Source organism: Vipera ursinii, assembly GCF_947247035.1.
Source record: "Vipera ursinii genome assembly, chromosome: 3".
In the NCBI taxonomy this organism is placed as follows: Eukaryota; Metazoa; Chordata; class Lepidosauria; order Squamata; family Viperidae; genus Vipera; species Vipera ursinii.
This window is the reverse complement of record NC_139516.1, coordinates 99,154,442-99,169,699: the sequence shown is the minus strand read 5'-3', so window position 1 is coordinate 99,169,699 and position 15,258 is coordinate 99,154,442.

Below are 15,258 nucleotides of genomic sequence, written 5' to 3'. Positions count from 1 at the left end.
ATAGTTGTATTTAAATGAGCTTGCTCTACAGAAGCAAGAAACCCACACAAATTGGAATGAGCCACTGCAGTTACTATCTCTATTAGTCTTTTCTAGGAGGAAACAAAAAACATTACACCATGAAGACATAAAAGCTACATACAAACCAGATAACCATGAGTATCTTGGTGAGATAAAATACAAACTTTTAAAGCCACTATTCAGACTTGCTGGATGACTTAATTCATCCCAAGGGAGGGTTCTCTCTTATGTTGCTCCTTTGCCTCTTTCATCCAAATAAAAATTGCCAAACTGCTGAATAATCTTTGGAAATGTGACTCCATCGTGGTCTTTTACTCTCAGCCATCTTTTTCTGATCGGCCTGGCATGTATCCCATCCGTCCCTCCCGCCCCCGCTCCCCAACTAACTCCTAGTGAATAGTATCGAGCTAAGAATAAGACTTTAACGCTGGTCGAGTTTTTTTATTTTTGCCGGAGGAGCATGCTGCTTACTTGCCTGGCGCTTGCTCGACTGCTGCCCGCAAATGCCTACTAATGCACCATTAATCATTGATTTCTTCGCAAGCGAGGTGCAGAGGAATCTTTTTTCCCCCTGCCTCTCGTTCAGCCGATTAAGCGCGGCAGCTTCTCCCTTCCGCCCGTTTTGCACGCCACTTCGACCCTGCCTCTCAAACTGCCTTTCACCCGTTTGTTTCTTGCTCGCTACCCTCAGTTCTGCCCGTCGATCGGAGCCCACCTTCTTCACCGCCGAGCCCAAGATCGGCGCTCCCCTTCCTGTAGTTTTCACAAGACGCTGAGATCGTGCAGACTCGCTTACCTAGCTGGCTCGCCCGCGTTCCGTCATTCCTCTGGCGTGCATCTGCTCGTCCTCAAAGTTTCTCTTTCTCCCTGATCCAGAGGAGTTGAAAGAGAGAGGAGGGGAGAGGGGGCTGCAGCTGCTTGCGGTAACTACAGCCGCCTCCTCGGAAGTGTAATTGACTAGCCCCGACTGGGATTTGGTTAATTACCCAAGTTCTTTTTGAGCGCGTGGAGAGGGAAGGCCAACGCTAACAGGGATGACAAGGAGACGGGGAGAGGCGCTTCATGATGGGGACGCAGCATACAGCCTTCGCCAGAGCAAGGTGACTTGCCTTCCCTAGCTCCCAGCTGGTGGCAGAAAAGGAGAAGGAAGGTAGACGGTTTTACACCGGTTTAGTTAATCCGGAGCAATTCCTACCAGGTGGGTCTCTCAGAAATACTAGCAGGAGCATTAGAAAATCAAATATGCCCCACCCTTGAATACTAGATAAGGGTAATAATCCAAGTGAAATGGGGCTTTGCAGAATTCAATGGTAGTAATGGGGAATATCCCAGCTCAACCCATTGGGAATGAATGAAATAAGAATGTCTTGGTTAAATGCAGGCAGAAACTCCTTCAGATTCAGTGGTTTCTAGTATGGTAAAGCAGGATCCACCTATCTGGTGATCCCAACCATCCCCCACATATTTCAGAAGAGTGTGCTAGGCTAAGTACTGCATCCATCTGCAAAGGAATCTACCTCAGAGTGATCCTGAGAATGGTGAGGTGAGCACTCGACAAGGAGTAAAAGGGCCTTCTATTAGGTAAAGTTTCTTTTTAAAAGCCAGAGAGGGAATGCATGTGCCAGGAAAGAAAAATCTACCAGTCCTTCCTTACCATGTCGGTCACATACTCATAAGATGAAAGGGGACACTTATTCTCACCAGACTTTGTACCTTCCTATATAAACATGAATGTTAGATTTAGGGGTAAGACTCCAGGAAGGGGAAGTCATGTCATCTGCCACTGGCGATGACCTCAGAAATTTTCCCTTAAAATCAAGAACTCACAGTAACTAATCCTGGGGTTTCTAGAATGCTCTTGAGAGTGTTTTGCTGACATCAAATTTTTAGCAACAGCTTTACCAGTAGGTTAGTATGATCCGGGAGAAGGTTGGGGATTTACTATCACTCAGGAGATGGACTACTAGCAGAAATGCAATTGCCCTTCAGGCCAACAGCTTACCATGTGCCAACTTTCAGATGGGCACTTAAAGCAAAATGTGGAACAGCAGAGCCATGCATTGGGAAGACTGACCATTTACAGCAGCTTTTTGTCAGATGGTACCTCCAGTGATTTTCCAGATCTGTTACTGGTCTTAAAAAGACCTTTTAGTCTGTACATATCCACCTGCTGTCTCTCAAGCCATCACCTTCAAGACCCCCTTAGGAACAAATACCCCTATCCAGCATTCTTAGGTTCAAAATCTGGCTGGGGATTATGGGAATGGTAGCCTAACCTGTTCAGGGAACCAGATTGGGGTGGGAAAGCTGTTCTAAGCCCCGCGAAGCTTTGGGATGAAGGAAAAGAGGACAAGTCCCTTCTTTGCTCCCTCCTTTGGTTTCCTGCTAGGACTTTAAGATCTCAGTCTCCAGAGCGTCTTCTGCCAATTTCAGTTCAGAGGGCTTACTTAGGGCGAGTCAGCGGCACTTTGAGACCACCTACCCCTTTTGCCAGGCCTTTCAACCCCGAAATTTCGCCTGACCCCCAACAGGAGCAACGCCAGCGCGTCGAACGAGAGAGCTCCTCGGATGTCCAGAAGCATTCAAACAGCCCGAAGCTTATCATTTGCCGTGTGGTGCTTTCTATGTGTGTGGGGGGAAAAGAGGCGGCACTAGAAGCTTTGAGAAATCTAAGTTGCGGAAGAAAGTTGATTCTCTCCCCACCGCACGCTCACATTTGAACGCTGCCAATTGAATACGGCTGGGCAATGAAAAGGTTAACGGATGAAAATGTTCTTCAATGCAAACACAGATATTCTACGTTAAGGGGTAATTGGGGTTTGCAAATATCCCCCCAAAATGTCCCTCCTCCAAATATCCGCCAAAATAGGGCTTTATTTATTTATTGCTTGATCGCCCTTTCTCTGAAAGTGGGGAGTGGTGGCCAGAGGGGCGAGCAAGCGTCAAAACGTTTGCTCAGGGGTCGACTTCTCCCGAGCCGAGTTGCCTGTATAGGTCCTGCTATGACAGGACCAGGTACTCACCGGGGGGAATTTCAAGAGGCGAGGTGTCCCGGAATAAAAAGGTTCCGCGAGGCGAGTGAATATCCCATGGTAGTTCCAAAAGCTATGCAGGAGCTTCTCGAAGGGGTCGAGATCTGAAAGCGGTAGGCAAAAAGCGCTGGGCCCCCGGCGAAACGGTAGCCGCCACCCTCCAGCGATTCCTTAACTGCCGAGAGCCCCAGCTTTGACAAACCGCGCTCTACATATGTGTCTTTGCCTTGGTATGCGCGCTCGAGCGCGTGCGCATTGCAGCAACGAAAGAGAGAAGCCCGCGAGCCTTACCCAAAAGCGGGGGAGGAAATCGCAACGACTAATAACAGTAGTAGGGACAATAATAGCAGCAAGTAATATAGGGGGATCAAGCCGCTGCAAAAAAAGAAAGAAAAAAAGAAATAAAAAAAGAAATAAAAAGGGCAGGGAACCCAATCTCGCAATTTGCTTGGGAGATCCTTCTTAAGGTAAAAAAGCAGGTGGACGATATAAAGATTCACTTGATTAAATTGGCGAAGTCGAAAGCTTGGGCACTCCGGACAAAGAGAGAGAAAGAAAACGAACGCCCCAAAGAGCCGGTGGGTGAACTTTGGTCCCGGAGATAAGGTGACACAGGGAGAGAACTGGTCGAGGAGGCTGGACTCATCCTGATAGATATAAGCTGCGGAGGTGCTTTAGGAAGCTGGGAATTGAGGAGGGTCTAATAAGATTCGGCAGAAACGGAGGGTGGGGGATGCGTAGGCAGAGGGTAACCCCCCCCTCTCTCTCTCTGTCACACACACACATGCGCGCGCGCGCGCCTTTGCACAACTCCTTTCATCCCACATCGACCCAAAAGAAGCGCTGCCCCCCACTCCCGTTTGCTTTGCGCGCAACTGAAGGAGCCTGTCTTTCCCCCCCTCAAGGATTGGAAGGTGCGCTTGAAACTCCAGTCTCCAGGGTCTGAGGGAACCTTGTTCTGCTCAGATGCGACACACAAACACACTCTCTCTCTTTCACTCACTCACACACACACGCAGACACACACACGCTTTTTCTGATTGATTTTATTTTACTCCGAAGTTTACAAGACCAGGGGCGTTGTGAAGGAATTTGCTACTGGGAGAGCGGAAGAGGAGGAGGGAAAGAAAAAGGCTGCTCCCGTCGCCGGCGGGGCAGCCGTGGGTTCAAGCAAAGCTGAAGGTAAGCTGAGGGAAAGGGAAGGGGAAGACGGCTCAAGAATCGGCGGGAATCGGAGAGAGTTGATGGGTTTTAGCTCCCCCCCGCTTTCTCTCTCTCTCTCCCCCCCCCCGCTTGTTTCCCGGTGATCACGTGACGCCTCGGCTCGGAAGAACGCGCGGCGGAGTCACAGCTACTCCCACCACGTGCGTCTTTACTAAGTGAATATCTTTGGATCCCTCGCTCGCTTCTCCCGTAAGATTACTAACCGCGTGTGCGCGCCCGGGCGTCTTCTACCCCAGCCCCATATTATTTGTAAAAGCACCTAGCTTGCGGAGATATGAGAAGGCGGACGAACGGCAAGCAACCTGCCTTTCTCGCTCCTTGTTTCACGGCGCCTCTCTTTGCCGCCTTGCCTCATGCCAAAGAAAGAAGGGGGGCTGCCTTGGCTTCCATTCCCCCCCCCCGTTCCCCCGGTTGACTCGGAAACGAAGCCCCCGTTTATTCCCCCCCCTCCAGGATTTAGAAATACCATTGGAACCTTTCCTATAGAGTGATTGAGGATGGGGAAGGCGATGCAGGCTTCTTGAGCAGTGATTTCTTTTTTCCAGACGCTAAGATAATTAGATGGGCATCACAAAGCTTTAGGCACTGTGATCTTCCCCACACCTGCCCAGTTTTATTTATGCTTTTTTTTTTTTATCTTGGATGTGTCCAGATTCTTAAAGGAATTTTATGGGAAGAATCATGGAGTTAACAGTATTGAGAAAAAGCCTTAGTAGTATAGAGAGGCCTTAATCGAGGACCTATTTTATTTTATTTGCCCAGTTACCGTTCTGCGTTGATTTGTGTTCTTCCACTCCCCCTGCAGAGTAGTGTATTTCTACACCTCGTGCAAGGGGCCCATTGCACATCTCACACTATTTAAATTTTGCCTTGTTTGCTAATCCATCTATTGCCTATTCACTTGCTTTCCGCCTGCTACAGTCTGAGAATGTATAATTTTCAGCACAAAAAATGAAGAAATGACTCTGCAGATTCTTATTCTTTTCATCCAAGTCTGCCTGCTTATTAGAAATTACCAGGGGATTAACATACAGAGCCTGCTTATGATTCAGTTTCCAAAATGAGAGCTTTCCACTTCTGTGCAATGCCCACATGGATGTATTTGGAACTGCAGTTTTAAAATAAAAAGGATAAAACAAGCAAAATTAATGAGCTGTTACATATTAACACCTTATAGCCATTATTCTGGTAATATAAAAATTATCATAGGGCTGAAAGGGACCACCTGCCAGGTGCCAATGTACCACAGGTGGTACCCATACCACTGGTTGAAAAGCCCTGATTTAGACGGTTGCAGCATCCTCATGGTCACATGATCAAAATTTAGATGCTTGGCAACTGGTTCATATTTAATGACAGTTTCAGCTTTTGTGACCTGACAACCAAAGTCAATGGGGAATCCAGATTTACTTAACAACCATGTTACTAACTTAACAGGTGCAATGATTCACTTAACAACTGTGGCTAGAAAACTTGTAAAATGGGGTAAATCTCACATGTTTCATTTAACATAAATTTTGGGTTCAATTATGGTCATAAGTGTTCTTCATAGGTTTGCCCCCCCAAAAAAAGTCAGTCACCATCTTTGTTCCTCTTGTCTGCACTTTTTCCAGTTTCTCAGCATCCTTCTTGTAGTAAGCAAAGCTGGACAGAGAGTTCCATATGTACTATGATTAGTGCATCATAGTTATCAGTTCTGATGATGTTGGTATTATTTATTTATTTATTTATTTGTTTGTTTGTTTTTATAAACCGCCCTTCTCCCGAGGGACTCGGGGCGGTGTACAGAGTAAGGTAGGTAAACATAATGAAACAGTACTGAAAAACAATAATCAAAACAAACTGGGACCCCAATTAAAGCTATCAGGCCAGGCCGGACTGCTGGAACAGGTAGGTCTTTAAGTCGCGCCGGAAGGTGCGGAGGTCGGGGGCCATCCGGATTTCAGTTGGTAAGCAGTTCCAGAGGGCTGGCGCACCCACTGAGAATGCCCTCCCCCTGGGGGCCACCAGCCGACATTTCTTGGGCGGTGGCACCCTGAGGAGGCCCTCTCTGTGGGAGCGCACAGGACGGTGGGGTGTTGACATTGGCAGAAGGTGCTCCCGTAGGTAGTCCTACCTCTGTAGATGCAGTCTTAAGATTGCATCTGCTTTTCGGCAGTTGTAACACACTGCTAGCTCGTGCTTAATCTGGGATCTGTCATGATACTTAGCTCCTTTTTAAAAGTACTGCTACTGAGTCAGATACACATATCTTATACCAGTACATTTCTCTTTCCTAAGTGCAGAACCCTACATTTCTCATTACTGAGCTTCCTTTTGTTGGAAAAGGCACAATGTCCAATTATATCAAGATGCCTTTGTATCTTGACCTTGTGTTTGTTTTTTTGTTTTTTTGTTTTTTTATGTTAGCAACCCTCAGTGATGGTAAATGGGACCAACATTTTTGTAGATAAGTGATATGGTGGTAAAATGTGTTATCTTGTGATTACAACCACTGGCCAACTTCCCCATTTATTTTGCTTGTAGAAAGTCAGCAAAGAAGATCATAAATGGGGAAAATGTGATTACAAGGTTGTGGCGACCAACATAAGTAAAACAATCGGTCATAAGTACTACTTGTTTAACAGCATTGTAAATTTGAACAGAACTGAATGAGTAATTCATAAACAAGGATCACCTGTTCTGAATACAATCTCATAATTCTTTCTATTAATAGAAATGTGTATGTCAAATATCAAAGGCCACTAGATAAATATAGCAAAAATCAGTTAATACCTAGCCAGTTAATATCTATCATACCGTGTTTCCCTGAAAATAAGCCCTATCCTGAAAATAAATCCTAGTTTGATTTTTACACATGTGCCTAATATAAGCTCTACTCCCAAAATAAGCCCTAGTTAAGACCCCCCCCCTCCACTCCGTGGCACCTGGTTGCAAGAGACGCACACATAAAAAGCTAGGGTGGGATGCCCCACGCACTCCGCACCCGCTTACCTTAGGACAGTTGCAGCCAGGCCTCAGCCTCCGTTTCACTGTCGGAGTCCTTCAGGAAAAGTGTCTGCAGTTGAGAAATGAGCTCTGGATAGATGCGTGTGGCACCCCCCTGTCCTCCGTTTCACTGTCAGTCCTTCAGGAAAGGTCTCTTCAGCCAAGAAATGAGCTACAGATAGATGCACACGGCGCCCCCCCAGCTTCTGTTTCGCTGTCAGAGGCCTTCAGGAAAGGCTCCTGCTGGACGGTGCTGTCAGTGCTGCTGCAGCCACCAGGTAAAACTGTGGATAAGACATCCACCGAAAATAAGACATAATGCCTCTTTTGGAGGGAGAAAAAAATAAGACCAGGGAAAAACACAGTAAATGTGTTTTGTGAATAGTTAAAAATCAGCAAATTATATTTACGTAGGAGAATATCGGGGATACACACACACACACACACACATTCTGTCTCTTACGCACACACATATTAATCTATAGATAGTATCAGATGCTGGAGATGAGTGCCAGATTACTAAAGCAGCCTTGTGCAGTCATAGTGCAAACTGTACGTATATCACCTCTGATGTATGAACAACTGGGGGAATACATTGGTGTAGTTTTATAATTTAATATGGATTTTGGAAAAAAATCAAATCTTTTAAACTTGCTTTTGGAAAAAAAAAAACCTTGGAAAATTAACACAATCTTCAGCATGTAAAAACATCAAATATCTTTGCTGGATTACCGTATTTTCCGGCGTATAAGACAACTGGGCGTATAAGACAACCCCCTACATTTCCTGTTAAATTATAGGGTTTGGGCTATACTCGCCATATAAGACTACCCCTCTTCCAACGCACACCAAATAAAAATTAAAAAACATCAGATTTGATTTTAATATGGTAATTTTAATTCAAATGCTTATGACATGCAGGTGCTTAGTAGGAAAACTGTCACCTATAAACATAAGGCTGTTTGTCATCAAACATGTAAACATAAAACAGTGCAAATGGATTAAACTATAATAATAATAATAATAAGAAGAAGAAGAAGAAGAAGAAGAAGAAGAAGTTGTTGGAGGGCACCTTGGAGGTCATCTAGTCCAACCCCCTGCTAAGGCAGGAAACCCTATACCATTTCAGACAAATGGCTGTCCAGTCTCTTCTTAAAAACTTCCAGTGTTGGAGCATTCACCACTTCTGGAGGCAGGTTGTTCCACTGGTTAATTGTTCTAACTGTCAGGAAGTTTCTCCTTAGTTCTAGGTTGCTTCTCTCCTTGATTAGTTTCCATCCATTACTTCTTGTCCTGCTTTCAGGTGCTTTGGAGAATAGCTTGACTCCCTCTTCTTTGTGGCAGCCCCTGATTTCAGCAACCATTCCCTATTTTCCTAATTCACTTTTTCACTTTTCCTAATTCACTCTAAAGCTTTCCCTGCGCAGAGCCTTAAGTAACACAAGCTGCCTGCAATTAGTGCAGGTTCGCATCCCACCAGGCTCAAGGTTGACTCAGCTTTCCATCCTTCCAAGGTAGGTAAAATGAGGACCCAGATTGTTGGGGGCAATAAGCTGACTTTGTAATAATGCTGCTTGGGGGGGGGTGAAAGCCCTAATAAACAGGCATATACACAGAATGAAGGCTATTGCTAAGCACATTGATTTGTGCTTTAAATTGTAAGCCACCCTGAGAAGGGCAGGATATAAATGGGGTTTTAAAAAAAAGACCAAATGGGAGATCCGCTCCAGGTTTTCCAGCCCGCCTGCCCAGTTCCTGAGTCAAATGTGTCCTTAGAGCTAAGCAGTTGCTCTGGCTGTGGCATTCCCCACCTGCCTTTCAAGTTGGGATAGACTACAGCTGCTCTTCAACTTTAGAAGGAAAGACGCCCAGACCACAGCCTGTAAAAAATCACAGACTGCAGCTTCTTCTCCAATTGGTCCCGCTTTCCCTGCGCAGACTAAATGGGAGATCCGCTCCAGGTTTTCCAGCCAGCCCTGTCCCTAAATTTTCAGCACCCGGCGTATAAGACGACCCCTGACTTTTGAGAAAGTTTTCATGGGTTAAAAAGTCGTCTTATACGCTGGAAACTACGGTACTTTTATTTGGGAGATGGGAAGGAGAATGTTTTATTTTTGCATTCCCAGATTTTGTGTCATAAGACATGTAATATTTAATTTTGAAAGATTCCATGTTAATTGCTGTTTTTCATCTTGGGACTGTATGTATGCATGTATTATTAATTCATTTATAAGTTTCATATCTCTGGTGTTAAAAGGATCTCTGCATTTTTTAGAATTTATTGCTCACGTTTATTAAATTGGCATATGCAGTGGAAAGGAATCTTTTCATTGTAGGAGGTAAAGTACTATATAACCTAGGCATTTTACTGTATGACAGCATTTTGACCAGCCTAAAGATGAAAGTTATGCTTATCAGTTTTTTAAAAAAAATATGTGTGTAGAAAAATTGAAGCATAAATCTTTGCTGCCAATGAGTGGAATGTAAGCACTGGGACTATATTTTTGATATCTTCCTTTTCTTTTCCCATCCCATTTTGGAAGATACAAACTGTGTTTTTCTTTGTTTATCTCACTGGGAAAGGCTAGTAGTCATGGATTCAGCTCTGTTCAACAATCTGTCCATACAGGGCACCTATAGATAAACAAGAGGCATGAATGCCATGCTGCTTATGTTATTAAACTACTTTAGACATAGTTAAAGAACAGTCTTAATTTATTATTATGATTTTTTTAAATAGAAATTAGATAACAAACTTCTGAAAAAGTAACTGCTAATTCTTGAAATGTTCCATTTTTTATTTTTTTAAAATATTTTTCAGTTGAAGAAGATGAAGAGAAAGAGGCTATAAGGATAGTGGTTTCTATCTTTTCTATGAAGAAAATGAAAAAAAAAAGAACCATGAAGATGGAGAAAGGAGACAACACAGGAGAGTGAGCATAGAATGGTTATATCAGAACTATAACATCATATCTTTAAAAAAGTCTCTAAACAAATTCTACTGTTCCTGATGAATGCTGATTTACAATCATTTTAGATATTATCTCTTGGTTTGTAGTGAATATTTGTTTGGTTTATGTTTAGCAGTTGTAATTACTATATAAGAATTATAAGCAGGAAAGAGAAACCAAATAAGGGGGGAAAAAGTTTCCCTTCTGCACAACCTGAGGGTGTTCTTAATAATTGAGGATGGAACTAATTTTCTTTTAGAAACCAACCTTCCTTCTTTGTAAAAATAGCAATATCAAAAGTCTACTGTGGAGTTTTAAGATAGGTTTGCTACTAGAACAGGAATAAATACAGGGACACAAGCTACGAATGAAACTCCACTAATATAGCTCCACTATTATAGCATAATCTGTGGAACAAGCTGCTTGACATATACCATTGTCAAGTGCACAATTACTGTAAGTTGTTAGTCAAGCATTCATCATTTGTCAGGTCCATTGAGGACAATGACATACAAAAACAAGAGTTGTGAACACGTTGGAGTAATATATGAAGCATAATAGGCTCCTAATTAGGCAGTTAATGTGTGTTGCTTAGAGCTTATATCTCAATATACGGTAATTTCAGCTGCTGATGTTAACTGCAGCATTTACGCTTCCTGAAATTTTGCCAGCAGCTTCAGGGGCTATAGATAAACTGAAGTTTCTCAGAGTTGGACACTATGGTAGCTATTCTCCCAAAGGTGCTTTTTCAAAAGGCAACTGGACTTTGTTTTTCCTTGAAGACATTTTGCTTCTCATCCAAGAAGTTTCCTCAATTCTGACTGAATGCTGGAGGACAGAAAGATTTATATTCCTTGCAGTCATCTGGTTGTTAGCACTCTTTCTGAGAGTTGTTGAGGCCACTTGGAATTTTATCTGTGTGCTCAGGGACACCTGAGTAGTGCAAATAGGTGTGGAATCTTGGAACTATTGAAAGGACTATGTTGTAAACAGGAGATAGGTGTTGTCTTATTACTCCCTCTCTGTTGAAAAAGGGCTGTTCAATCTTAATGTAGATAGCCTCTTTGACCATGCTAACTATTGTACAGATTTCTGATTACAGTATTCAGAAGCTATATGTTATATAGCTAGTCTGGACCGCATGGACCGCATGGATGACTCGGACAACTGGTTACAGCATCAGATCACTCTTTATTGAATGGACACACCAGACCGAGACAAAGGCCACTGTTGGTCCCTCATATACACCTAGCCAGGTGAACCTGGGACCAATCTGCTCATCTGGATTTCCCGCCGTGGACTATCCAGCCAATCCGGATAGAGTACGTCGCCACCTGGTGGTGTCAGTGGCTCAATGCTGTAACTATATACATAACACCCCTTCCCCCCATATGTAATAAAAACACAACAATTGACAACACACAATGTATATCTGGTTATTTTTGTACACTACTGAGCCTAAGAATACCCTTGCCTCAAAACCTCACAAACTCCTCTAGATACGTCAGTGGCCTATGAGATCTGGTGGACCATTTCGGTGTATGTTCCTTGTTCATGTCAATCGGGTCCACAATTTGGTCATCTGTTTCACCCTGATACCATGCCCTATTGACCCCCTTGTCATTTTGGACATGGGCCTGTTGTCGCTCGGCTCCACCAATGCTTCTGGGTAAATGTCTACTGTCAGTATGTTCTTCCACCTCCTCCCGACCCGAAGGAAATGAAGAAGATGAAGATGGAAGGTCATGTTGAGGTGCCTGAGATTTTTCAGGGGTCCACCTCCTCAATTCATCCAGATGTCTTATGACCTGGCGGCCCTCCTCCACCTCTACAATCTATGATACAGGGCCTGTTTTATCAACCACCACCCCTTGAATCCACACGTGCCCAGGACCATAGTTTCTGACCCAAACCAGATAATCTATGTGCAGTTCTCTCGGAGTGTCGGGTTGCTCCGTTTGTGCAGCTACTCTGGCTGGGTGCAGTCTGTCCAACTTGGTGATGAGGCGACGTCCCCAACGTAACTCAGCAGGACTCTTGCCCTTAGATGTGCACGGTGTGGTCTGTTGTGCTAAGAGGAATTGAGCCAACCTTTGGTGCCAGTCTCTACTGATGATGCACCTCAATGCATCCTTAGTCGTTCTCACCATTCGTTCTGTTAAGCCGTTAGACGACGGGTGGAAGGGCGCTGATGTGACATGCCTAATCAAGTTGGCCCTGGTGAATGCCTGGAAATCAGATGTGAATTGTGGGCCATTGTCAGAGACCAACACATCAGGTAACCCATGAGTTGCAAATAGTCCCCTGAGCACCTGGATAGTCTTAGCCGTAGTCATGCTAGCGGCAGGAACTACTTCTAGCCATTTTGAATGACTGTCCACTACGACCAAAAACAGGTGACCCTGAAAAGGACCCGCATAATCAATGTGTACCCTTGACCATGGAGTATGAGTCGTTTCCCACTTATGTACAGGTGCTTGCGGCTGTTCCGGCCTTGACCTTTGACAAGTATAACACCCAGCTACCTGCTCTTCTATGGCTTTGTCAAGACCAGGCCACCACAAGTAACTTCGAGCTAGACCCTTCATCCTGACTACACCTGGGTGACCCTCATGTAGTGACTGCAAGACTCTTTCCTGCAGTTTCTCTGGGATAATAACTCTATTACCCCACAACAGGCATCCTTTATGAGAAGACAACTCATGCCTTCTCATGAAATATGCCTGAAACTCTGGGCCAGGACTCTTTTCTTGCCACCCGGATGCCACCCACATGAGGACTCTGCACAGTACCTTGTCCGCCCTGGTGCCAGCAGCAATGTCCTTCACCTGAAGTGGACAATCTGGTAGATCTTGGATGGCCAGGATCTGTTCCACAGGTGCTGGGTCCGGATCCGTGGTCATTAATGGAAATCTGCTTAATGCATCAGTGTGGCCCATATCCTTCCCTGGTCTGTGGACTAGTTTGCAAGTATAGGCAGATAAGAATATAGACCACCTTAGCATTCTTGGGGACAGAATTTGTGGTGTTTGTTTATCAGTGGTGAACAACCCCAACAATGGTTTGTGATCTGTAAAAATAGTGAATTCTCTGCCATACAGATAATCATGGAATTTCTTGACTCCCGTCACGATTGCTAAGGCCTCCTTGTAAATTTGGGCATAATTCCTTTCTGCCCTTGACAGAGTTCTGGAATAATATGCAATAGGCCTTTGCTCCCCATTTTCTTCTATGTGGCTCAATACAGCATCTACTTCTGCCTCTTCGTCCATCTGTCTGCTTCTGCCAAATGCCATGGACTCCCAATGGACTGTCCCACCTGGGCTGCTGCTGGAATGGTGTGTTGGCTTGCTGGGGCTGGTGGCCGTCTCGTGGGCCATTACTTCGTCTAGGACCTCTCGCAGGATTTTCTGATGGAACTAATGATCTCTTAGCCCGAATACGACCTGATCTCGAATACTATCATCGAGATCGGTGAACTTGCATGATTGGGCAGCCTGTCTCAGCACCGCTACATATTGTGCTGTTGTCTCCCCCTGGATGCTAGATGCATTGGTTAAACAGGAAACGCCAGTAGATTGGAGCCCTCGTTGGCATGAAGTGGCTCGCCAGTTTTTCCTTAAGTTCCGCATATGGAACGGTCGCGATGGGAGTCGGAGCGCACAATCCAATGGCTATGTCATAAACATCCTGGCCGCTGAGGCACAACAGGGCTGCCGCTTTCATCCGGTCCTCCGTGACCCGGTTGATCAGCAGGAACCCTTCGATCTGCCCCAGGTGCGCTTCCCATCTTTTGGGCTTGTCGATGTTGAAGCGGAATTCACTTGTTTGTCCAAATTTTGCCATGATGCGTCCGGTCCAGCAGTGCTACCTCGTAGAGTAGATGACTTCTGCTATAGAGTCAAGCGCAGATGGGAACCGGATCCCACCTTCGTTGCCACTGTTATATAGCTAGTCTGGACTGCATGGACTGCATGGACGACTCGGACAACTGGTTACAGCATCAGATCACTCTTTATTGAATGGACACACCAGACCGAGACAAAGGCCACAGTTGGTCCCTCATATACACCTAGCCAGGTGAACCTGGGACCAATCTGCTCATCTGGATTTCACGCCGTGGACTATCCAGCCAATCCGGATAGAGTTCATCACCACCTGGTGGTGTCAGTGGCTCAATGCTGTAACTCTATATACATAACACTATAGAAATGACAGGCTGCAAAATTCCAAACAAGTTGACATACGGCTAGCATCTATTGGGCATTGGTTGTGCAAGGTGAAATTATTTTTTAAACAGTCCACAGACTGACTGCTACTACTAAAGTGCAAGTCCAGAAAGTCTCCCCATATATTTATTGATGATCAGAAAAATATATTTAAACCAAGATAAAGTAAAAGCACACTTCGTAGGTTTTGTGTCCATGTGTGCTTGTTTTTGTTTTTTTGTTTTGTTTTGAGCTAAGTTGCCAAATTGCATTGTTTATATTTGGATAAAAGTGATTCACTATTACAGCAGCCTGGACCCCCCCTTTTTTTTTTAATTCACCATAACACCCAGAGGTATATTTGTGTCAAGCCATCTTTTTCATAGAGCAGGTTCCAAAATTTCAAAGCCCAATTTAGGACTTTAGGACTTAGTACTAAAAATATTGCTTTTGGAAGCCCATAACATTGTACTTTATTTTGGTTTCATGTTGATGTATTTTGACCAGAGGCAATGTTGGGAGCTCTCAAACTTTCTTAGGAATCTTTTCATTGAAGAGACTAGAAACCGAACTGGGAATTGAGTTGTTTTTTTTAACATATGTTCTACCCCTGAATTGCTGAGATGCTTCTGTGATTTCAGCTATCTTGCTTTAATGATACATTCCTAAATATACTTAATGTGAAAACTGACATGTAGACTTACAGCAGGGCTTTTCAACCGGTGGTGCAGGTACCACCTGTGGTACATTAGCACATGGAAGGAGGTATATGGCCCTTCCCAGCCAGGTGTAGTGGGGGAGGGAGTGAGCCAGTGCAGTGCAGGACTTACTGTG